Source organism: Mus caroli, unplaced genomic scaffold, assembly GCF_978045245.1.
Source record: "Mus caroli unplaced genomic scaffold, Mus_caroli_1 scaffold_10, whole genome shotgun sequence".
Taxonomy (NCBI): domain Eukaryota; kingdom Metazoa; phylum Chordata; class Mammalia; order Rodentia; family Muridae; genus Mus; species Mus caroli.
In genome coordinates this window covers 103,664,142-103,673,883 of record NW_028227265.1, presented here as the reverse complement: position 1 = coordinate 103,673,883, position 9,742 = coordinate 103,664,142, and the positions used below count along the sequence as shown (strand labels likewise).

The window sequence follows — 9,742 nt, the reverse complement described above, 5'->3', positions numbered from 1 at the left end:
CTTCTTCTTCTTCTTCTTCTTCTTCCTCTTCCTTCTGACAGGGGCCCTCCAAAGGCGGGGCTTGACTGCTTAACATTCCTTGTGGGTAGTTTTCCTTCTCTACTTCCCACTCTATCCCTAAGGTCAGTCATTCAGGAGCTTCAGTGATTGGAACACACACACACACACACACACACACACACACACACACACACACACACACACAAAGGCATGCATGAGGCAGGGTAGACTGAGAGGGAGGAGGTGACAGGGATAGGGAAGGGAAGGAGAGGAGGACAAGGAGGGAGAGGGGGAAGTAGAGAATCCACATACAAGGGAAGATGGGTTTATAAATGCTCTATAGAAGCCAAGAATGAGCAAGGCTGATCACATTAAGAGTACAGAGCTAGGCCTGAGAAGGAAGGGCAGGGATACTGGGAAGGAGATTGCAGTGAGGACAGGGTGGTGCTCTTTTGCCATATTTCATAAAGAGGGAAAGAGATTTATCTAGGAAGTAAGTGATTACCTTTAACCCAATGAGCCGCAATTCTTGCCTTGCCCACGTGAACCTCTAACTGCACCTTAACCCATGGCTGCCTTCAGGGTGCATACAAGGTGTTGTCTAACAGAGCTGGAGAAGAAGAAAAATCGCACAGTTTAGCCCCTTTGGCCTGAGTCTAGAGCACAGTTTGCAGGCTCTGAACACATTTTCTCTTTACACCCATATCAAAAAGCCCCAGGCAAATTATTCACTGCACACACTGAGTTCAAAACAGTGCTCCTAATTATTCTTGGCTTAGTCCTGGGTCAGAGCATCTTGCCTTCAATTGGGCTTCTCTCTCTGTACGTATTCTCACACTTTAAAGTGTTGCTATAATATTTCTGTCATGCAAATTGACCTCGAGTAAAATAAGTTGGGTCAGTGGTGAGACACATAACACTTGCTCTGCTCAGTTTTACTGGGTCACAACAACACTCCAGGAGTAAATATACAGAATTAAATCATATTTGAGGAGGGCCCTAGCATATTCCATTTTAAAGTCCCTTAAAGTTATGATAAATAACACACACACACACACACACACACACACACACACACACACCCTGGCAACCTCATGTTATAAATGAACCCAGACCCTCAAGTTAAAATATAGTGCTATATACTTTACAAACACACAGAACTACTCTGAGCAGCCTTCCCTGTGTCCCAAATTAGACAGCCCTGCCATACTCAGAGAATATGAGTTCTACAAACTTCCGGACAAGAGTGACTTGAGTTCTAACCTTGGATTTGGTAAGTTCTACTTGCATCACCCTGGGCAAGAGCTTGGAAGATTTTCAGTGGGAAGATTGGCCAGGGGCAGCAGTGCCAGTCAAGCTGGATGAGGTAAACAGATAGGTGCTGCAGCCTCCCAAGGAGAAAGAATTGCCACAACAGAGCCCTGAAGGAAACGGAGCCAACAGAGAAGAGTGCCCGTTCTCTGAGTATACCCTCGTCCCAGGTCCCTAATCACTCTGAAATAAATCTCAAGGTCAGAGGAAAGAGCATTAAAAAAAAAGACTGTTTTTTTTTTCCTTTAAAATTCACATAAATCAGATCAAAAGATCCTTTTTCAAAAGGCACGGAAATGCAGAGGATCCCCCTTAGTCACTGCTGCCAAGAACGCTATTCTGTATGCACTCAACTGGAGTTCCTTCTAGTAAACTGCCACCGAGCATATGGCTACCATGGGCATTTTCTTCATTATCCCAGAGTGTGTCTACAGTCCCATGTCCGTAAACTCCATCTGTATCTCTATCAGCGGCAGAAATTTCCATCAGGAAATATCAGCAGGCACCAGGGCAAACCTTTCCAATTTACTGAGATTGAAGGAAGTAACCACAGGGTTCTCTCTCCTGCCTCCCTCGTCTCCAACTCTAGCCAAAAAATAGGTCTTATATCCCAGAGATTATCCTATCACGCATCCCTACCTGCCCAGGGGGGAGGATGGGATGGCCCTTCCCATGTGGTGCTCCACCCCAGCTACAAGCTGTATTCAGGTCATTGCTCTATACAGATTCCCCTCTTCAACTCCCCCACTTAGCAGCATAAACAGATGAAATAGCTCTCTAACTTACAGACTCTACACAGCACGCTCTCCTCAGCTCCATTGCTACTCTCTTTATTTTAGAAGACACCTGTCAGTGACAAGACAACAGTCAGGATTTGATACTAAAGGCAACAAATGTGCCACTGAAGACTGGGCAGTGGCTAACTGGGTGAGAAGGAAGCATATAGGGGTGGTTGGATGTGGGGCAGGAGCATTAAAGCAATGCTCTTTCGAGTAAATGGGTTCTGAACATATCACTTTGGTTGACTATTGACTGGGACCTTTATTGTCACCCTGCTTCAACAGCCAACCTGGTGACATACTTGTCTAAAGTGAGTATGCGCTACTTTTGGAAAACCTAGTTATACAAAGTGTGAGTACCAAGCTGTCCCCTTTACTTTCCAGTACAAAGTAGGGCATAGTGAAGGCAGAGACTGGATGGGTTGCTTATTGAAGTCTCCATGAATAGCTTCTGTATATTCATCTACGCCAGTTGATAGGATGTAGTCATTTTTGAGTTTACTCACGAGCAGATTTATATGAAGGATCCATTTCTGCTGAAGCACATTGATGTTACAGTGCTCCATTGGCCTGAGAACAATGCCATGGTGCAGACTGTCATCGTTTTTTAAAAATCTCTCTAAAAACAGGGACTACTCATTCAGGTGGTATTTGCAAAGAGAATCTCGCTGATTAATGAACCTCCGACCTATGATTTTTGTTCTTCAGGGAACCTGGAAGTTAGAAAAAAAAAAAAAACTAATTGCAATTCTTCCCAAGTCTACCCAGTGCAAAAGAAGATACTTGATTGAATTTTGTAAGCTTATCTCTTGGAAAATTGTATAGCCAAAGACAATGTAATTTAGTCAATGACAGCATGTGCTTGTGTACCCACATCCATAAGTCTCCTGAGGGAGAAACACCATAGGTCAAAGGCCCCACCAAGAATATCTAAGATATTACATCTTCCCCATCCAACCTAAGTGACAGAATTGAATGCAGTTTCTGCTGCCTTTCCTGCCTTTGTAGACGCCACTCTCAGACAATCTCCCAATCAAATGTTGCAACTCCTCCACAAGATTTGATCCACTGTCACTTATAGTTGGATACTCAGGGCCACCGACAAGAATATTCACTCAACTTTGCTCTGTACCAAAACATGTCCTGCAGGATGATACATCCCAGGGCATTTTGTAGGGAAGAAGGCTTTTCTCTTTGTTTGACAGACTCACTGTGCTACCCAGGATGACTTCAAGCTCACGGTCTGCCCTCAGTGCTGGGGACAGTCATATGTACTGTGGTCAGCCAACTCTTCCCTTTTAATTGTTCAAATCCTATCCCCCTCATCTCAAAATAACTTCTTCTGGGCAACTATGTGTTCGGTTTACATACTTTGTTTCATTTATCTCTGTCTCTATGCCTGCTACATTTACTGAAGAGTCAGGTCACGGTTTTGTGCCCGTAGAGTATTCCATTTTTTTAAGATAATTTCCATAGCCACTCCTTCTCTTTGTTCCCTCGGCACCTAAATTACTATCCACAAGGTACCAAACAAATATTATTTGAACAAGTTAATAAATAATTACCAATTATGATAAATAAATACAAGGTATCATTTATAACACATAAAGTGCAGGTGCTATTGCCCACAGATGAATATAAGAAGATGGTGTGAGGGAGAACATGGCCTGGGCACGCACTGAAAACAATATTAGGGGCTCCCATGAGAATAAACTGCAAAATCCCAAGCTCTGTTCTGTCGGCAGCTTCCCCTTCTTCTGAAATGACTCCTTGCCACAATGATGTAAGACTCACAGTGCTCGTCAGGATACACAATCCATCTTCAGATGCTCATAGTCACAAGTGAGAGAGAGGTGGGAGCTATTCCTGGGCACATTTCACCATTGGTGTTGATTCTTAGCCAAGGCTGTCCACCTGCAGAAATCCCCCAACTCTCACATGTCTACCGCTTTGGCCGATAACGGAGATAATTGTTTCATCCACTTTGTCAAAGCTGAAATGAAAAGGGAGCCAAGCAAATGATGCCGTTGTAAATCATAGGGCCCAGACAGCAGAAGAGGGACAAGATAGCGACTTCATTAAGGGTTATGTATTGTGCCATTAAGTTGGCAGGGGGGGTCACCTTTCGTGTCACACTCGGCCCCTGTGATGCATTGCCAGCTCTTCTTTCCAATAAAATTAAACGGAGATGTAAAACTGATTAGGGGCCATGTTTGCTTCAGCCCGTGGCAAAGGGAATGGTACAGGGGATAATTGATATAAGATTGTAACTGATGCATAATGGCAGCCATTTCTCTTCTTGGTCATTTCATTGCTGACCTTGCCCATTAAAATAAGCCCAGCTGCCTCCGAGAGAGACACTTTGTTTCCCATCATCCCCAGACCCCATGGCAGCTCCCATTCCCCCAGCCATTGGCCCCTCACTGAAGCAACATGGCTATAAATATCATGAGTCTGAGTTTGGGAGGGGCGGCTGGGTCTCATATGGGTACACGTTGTAGGTCCCCTGATGCTACTGTGGGCATGTGCCTGAACTCCCCTACTCTTCAGCTGACATCTGCAGATAATCGTAAGCCTCACTAGTGTTTAGATACTGCCATGGTGAAAATTACTGTTGACCTCCTTGGTCTGAGTCTCCAGCTTACAATCCTGGGCCTCATTATAGATGCTCAGCCATTTGGTCGGGTAGAAAAACTGCTATAGGGAATGAAGAACTGATTTTTATCTTTACAATCAAAATTTATATTTTAGCAGGCTTTATGAAGACGAACCATTTGGACAGTCTTCACGAGCCATAGTCTTTCTGTTGTCCAGTCAACAAATATTTACGAGAAGTCTATTACATATTAAGGACTGTGCTAAAAAATTGAGGGCATATAGTTACACCTCTTGTTCAAGGAGCCCACAGCTAAGTGATGTTTTCCATTTGGGATAATAATAGGTCACATTTCCTGGAAATTTACTATGCATTGAGAACAATTCAGCTATATAAATATTTTTAAATTGTCATTGTAGCAAGAGTGATTATTAACAAGTCCCCTAGTTTACACATGGAGAAAAGGGAGACAGCAATGGTCCAGTGCTTTGTGTAGGACATTTGGAGAATGAAAGATAGAGCCCACATTTAAGATGTCGTGAGTTGATACCAAGACCTAAACCCAAAGAAAACTATTTTATTGACTGGGGGGGGATTCTTTAACCCCTCAAATTGTTGATTAATTTTCTCCAGCATTCAAGATGGTAAACATATCAAATGAATTTATGATCTGAACATCCTATAGGTTAGGACAAAGTAAATGAAATAGATACAATGTAATAAGCATTGGCTATTACGTGGCATAAGGACCTACTGGGCTTTTTAAAACTCAGCATCTGAAACACGTGTTTTTCACGGTGGGTAAAGGAAAATGGTAACACTCATTTTTGTCTTTCCCACAAACATATTCTCAGTCAGCTATTAGTATCAATATCATAGCAAATAGCTATGAATAAAAAGAAATCTGAACTACAAGGCAGCAGGAAATGCTGTTTACCACAGCTCTGACTACCTACATGTGTCAGTGTCCCTACCCTAACAGAAAAGGGGCAGACAACGGGACTCAAAGTTCCTCTTGTCTTCAGGGGTCACAACAGTTAAACACATATATGAATGTGACCCCATCTTCATGGTGATCTTTATAGCAGTGAACGGAGAGATATTTTCTCAGACTCACTGGAAGATTGCCAGATGGATATGTCTGTCTCTCCCCCAGCCTGCCCATCTGTCTGTCTGTGTGTCTGTCCATCCATTTGTCTGTCCATCTGTCCATGTTCCACCACTTCCTCAGCTCTGACAGACTCCAGGGAATGGAGCATCTCTGGGTGGGAAGGGTATAAATGACAAACAACAGTCTCTCTGCCCAAAATCTGATTAGTTCTGGAGTGGGCTAAGTTAAAGTAGTCTTTTCCTTCCACCACTTGGAAATGTGACCCCCCAAAACACACACACACACACCAGGACAGAGGCAAATGCTTTGAGTAAGTGAAGACAAGGACTCCGAACATTTCCTCTTTCATGGCTCATGCCATGTGGACCGGGAGGCCCCATCTAAATAGACAACAGATAAAAAGCAAACACACAGGGCACTTGTCATTTTATCCTTACTTCCAGGCCTTCCCCAGTCACCTTCCAAACAGACACCAGGCCCCTGGGCTGATCATCTTGTGAATGCTGAGATGCCCCGGGGAGGAAGTTTGGCTTCAGGGATGGGTTTGCCACACCAAGGAACGCCACTGGTTCTGACATTTCCCTGTAACTCTTAGGATTCTTCACACGTGGTGTGATAAGGAGAGAGAGATCTCTCCCCTTGCAGGAATTGCAATAGTAGAGAAATTCTCCATTAATGTGATATAGACATGTCCATAGCCATGACCATCCACCCTTATGGCAATGTTATAAGCTGACTGATGGCTTTGCCACCTTGAAGGTAAGAAAACCCCGACTCAGACATATGCTTGAGGTTGCCAAACAAGCTCAGAGGGATTATCCGTTCCCAGTGGAGAGAATTCCTTCCCACTGCTCCTTAGGAGAAATGGCACATTTTCTTTAAGAGCAGTTTGTATCCCTGACTCTCTCAGGCCTAGTCACGATGGTTTTCCAATAAATGGTCAAGGGAGGAGGTGGGAGCCCTAGCCAGCCTGCCTGTAACATGCTCAGGAAGCTTAGGCTCCATTTCCCTTCCTTGTGTGCTGCTCCATGACCTTCTAGGGTCGGTCAGAGCTCAGAGGCAGACTGAGAAAGTAAGAGCCTCAGTGGAAGTTTCCAGGGCCTCTGGGTCTCTTCTGAAGCAGTTGGAAGATGTTTGTTAAGGTCCCTATTAAGGAAGTGTGCCTCACTGGCCGATGTGGTGCGTGTCTGTATTCCAGCATAGGGGGGATGTGGGGGGAGAGGGGATTCGAGTGAGAGAGAGCAAACGTTTAAGGCCAGTGTGAGCTTCCTCAGGCTTTATCTGCATGGAAGGGTGTCAAACCCGCATCTGTACCTTGGCTTACCGTCCACAGAGTAACAAAGCTCTCATAGACGTGGACAGCCTCTTCCCTCCCTTTACCCATGATATACCTCTTCACTGTATCCCCACTCACACACATCAAGGATGGTTTTATTCAAACAAAACCAGAAAACAAAAACAAGCCTTTTCAGTGTTTACAGGAGAAAAATACAAAAACATTAGAGGACTTGTCTCAGCAAAACCAAACAGACAGAAACCTCACGGCAAGGAATGGGTTAAAGCAGGACAAAGTTTTGTTATTCAGTCAACAAATAAAAGCTTTGACTCAGCGACTTACAAGGCAGAGGAAGTACTAAGATGGGCAAGTTCCTACTCTTTCCTCCAGCCATTCCTCTGCAACATGCTTCATAGATGCTAGAGGGATGTCACAGCACATCTGTCCCCTGCCAAGGCTCTCTTTCTCTGCCTTGGAGCTGGGATGTCTAGTGACTGAAAGATTATGGGGAACAAAGCCCACACCTTTAAAGAGATCCTTCCCCATTTTGTTGGGCAAGTATGACCCCTAGTCCCTGTTGGAATTACCTTCTCTTGTAACCTTATTTACCATGCCAAAATGACTACAGCCCATAAGGCCAATGATTTGGCATAGTCTCTTCCCAGTTATGTGCTGCCCACCTTGCCTAGAAATCCATCTCCTATGGCCTAGATGCAGGGCTTTCGATTGGAGTTGCTCTAGGGGGTCTGCAGGGGCCCATCACAGTCTTCCAGGAACAGCAAGAGGTGGCCTTCTATCAGCACTGTGTAAGCCTAGCCAGGCAGAGCAGCCTAACCACCGGCACGGCCGGACGCGCGCCGCCGGGTTGAATCCTCCGGGCGGACTGCGCGGACCCCACCCGTTTACCTCTTAACGGTTTCACGCCCTCTTGAACTCTTTCTTCAAAGTTCTTTTCAACTTTCCCTTACGGTACTTGTTGACTATCGGTCTCGTGCCGGTATTTAGCCTTAGATGGAGTTTACCACCCGCTTTGGGCTGCATTCCCAAGCAACCCGACTCCGGGAAGACCCGAGCCCGGCGCGCCGGGGGCCGCTACCGGCCTCACACCGTCCACGGGCTGGGCCTCGATCAGAAGGACTTGGGCCTTAGGCTTAGACTCCACAAGCCATGAAAATGGGGCACTTCAGAGCAATGGCTTCTCTGTGAAACAGAAGCCACTCTTCCAAAGCACTTTGGATCGGCACTTCCCACCTTCAATGTATTGTGATGCAGATGTGTTCACTTGAGTAGGATTGGCACACATCCTAATGTCCAGCAGGATCTTCCCCCAAATGTTCCCGACCCCTCTCCTGGCATTGCTATTGAGGAGAAATAGAAGGGATGGCCTGTTCAGCCTCCCAAGACACACGATGACCCATGGCTCACTCATTAAACAAATACTGACTGCTCCTGGCCACAGGCAAAGCTACAGGCTGACTGTGAAACTCCAGAACCAGGCTTGGGAAAGCTCAGAGCAATGCTGCAGCCATAGGCATTTTGGGTCGGACTGCCCTGGCATCCTGCCCTGGCTCCCTTTCTTTCTAATCCTTGTTTCTTTGTAAGCTAGTGCCGAGCGTGTGAAACACCGCAGCTTTGACTGAGCTCAGCTGCTGATGTCCTCTCTCCTGACTTATCTCAGCTTTCCATAAACAGGTATCTCCGATGTTAGCATCGTTGTTTTATGCCATTCTGACCTTTGGCCAGAAGGATCATTCTACATCTTCATCCATGCTTAAAGGGCAGGTTTCGATGCCATCTCCTCTGTCGGGGCATCCCGAATTCTCAGAAGCAAACCAAAGCTTCCATATTCTCAGTACACATTTCCAATGCATTGTATCCCTTCATGTATCCAGCAAAAATGAGCTGAGGGTCAAACTTCAGTTGGGGCGGGGGTGGGGGTGGGGTGGAGTCGGGGCAGAGTCATCAGTGACAAAGGGCAATTGCATATTTGACCACCATTCTCTTTCCTCTAAGCTGCCTTGTGGTGAACGAGGAGGGCCTATTTTGCAGATGTGGTAAATGGCTCAGTCGGGACAATATACATGAGTCTATGGGTATTCCTGAAGGACAGATGCCAAGTAGACCTGCTGGCTGTGGCCACTAGATCTGTAAGAGTGAGTCTATGAGAGCCTTCGTCAAGGCTGGGCAAGCTCGCCCTTCTACCCCGGTTCATTGTCCACCTTTCTGTTTATTACCTGTCTGCCACTGGGAACCAAGGCAGGGAGACAAATTTCCTGAGAATTTTCAGAGAAAAGAAACAAAGAGGGGAAACCTCGGCTGTTATGGTAGGAGCTGATGAAATATCTCCACTCGAAAACTTGATGAGCAAGGGAGGCCTGTAGTAACCTTGCATAGACAAGCACACCTGGGGCTTCCTGGCCATCCCAACTGTAGGATCAGGCTGGCAGACAGGCCCTTGGGAGAGATGATACCTCCTGGTTTTTGTTTTTTTTTTTTTTTGTTGTTTTTTTGGAGAACATTATCAAGGATTTATGCTTCTGCTGAAGCTCCCACTCACCTCTAACATTTGGAGAAGACATCACACAGCCGCCAAAGCCCTAGGGACATAGCAGCAGAATGGGGAAAAGACAAAGAGCTCTGTGACAGGTGACCGGCCCTCTCCCTGGAGG

The 9,742-nt window shown here is 45.8% G+C and overlaps 1 long non-coding RNA gene across 1 annotated transcript; it reads right to left on the bottom strand.

Moving 5' to 3' along the window:
• Positions 1 to 528: 528 nt before the first annotated feature.
• Positions 529 to 8,213, bottom strand: LOC110300408 (uncharacterized). Its single transcript, XR_002378568.3, has 4 exons — positions 7,754 to 8,213; positions 3,885 to 4,083; positions 2,098 to 2,803; positions 529 to 610 (listed from the first exon to the last, which is right to left on the bottom strand). It is a non-coding gene; the product is annotated as an uncharacterized LOC110300408 (long non-coding RNA).
• Positions 8,214 to 9,742: the final 1,529 nt, after the last annotated feature.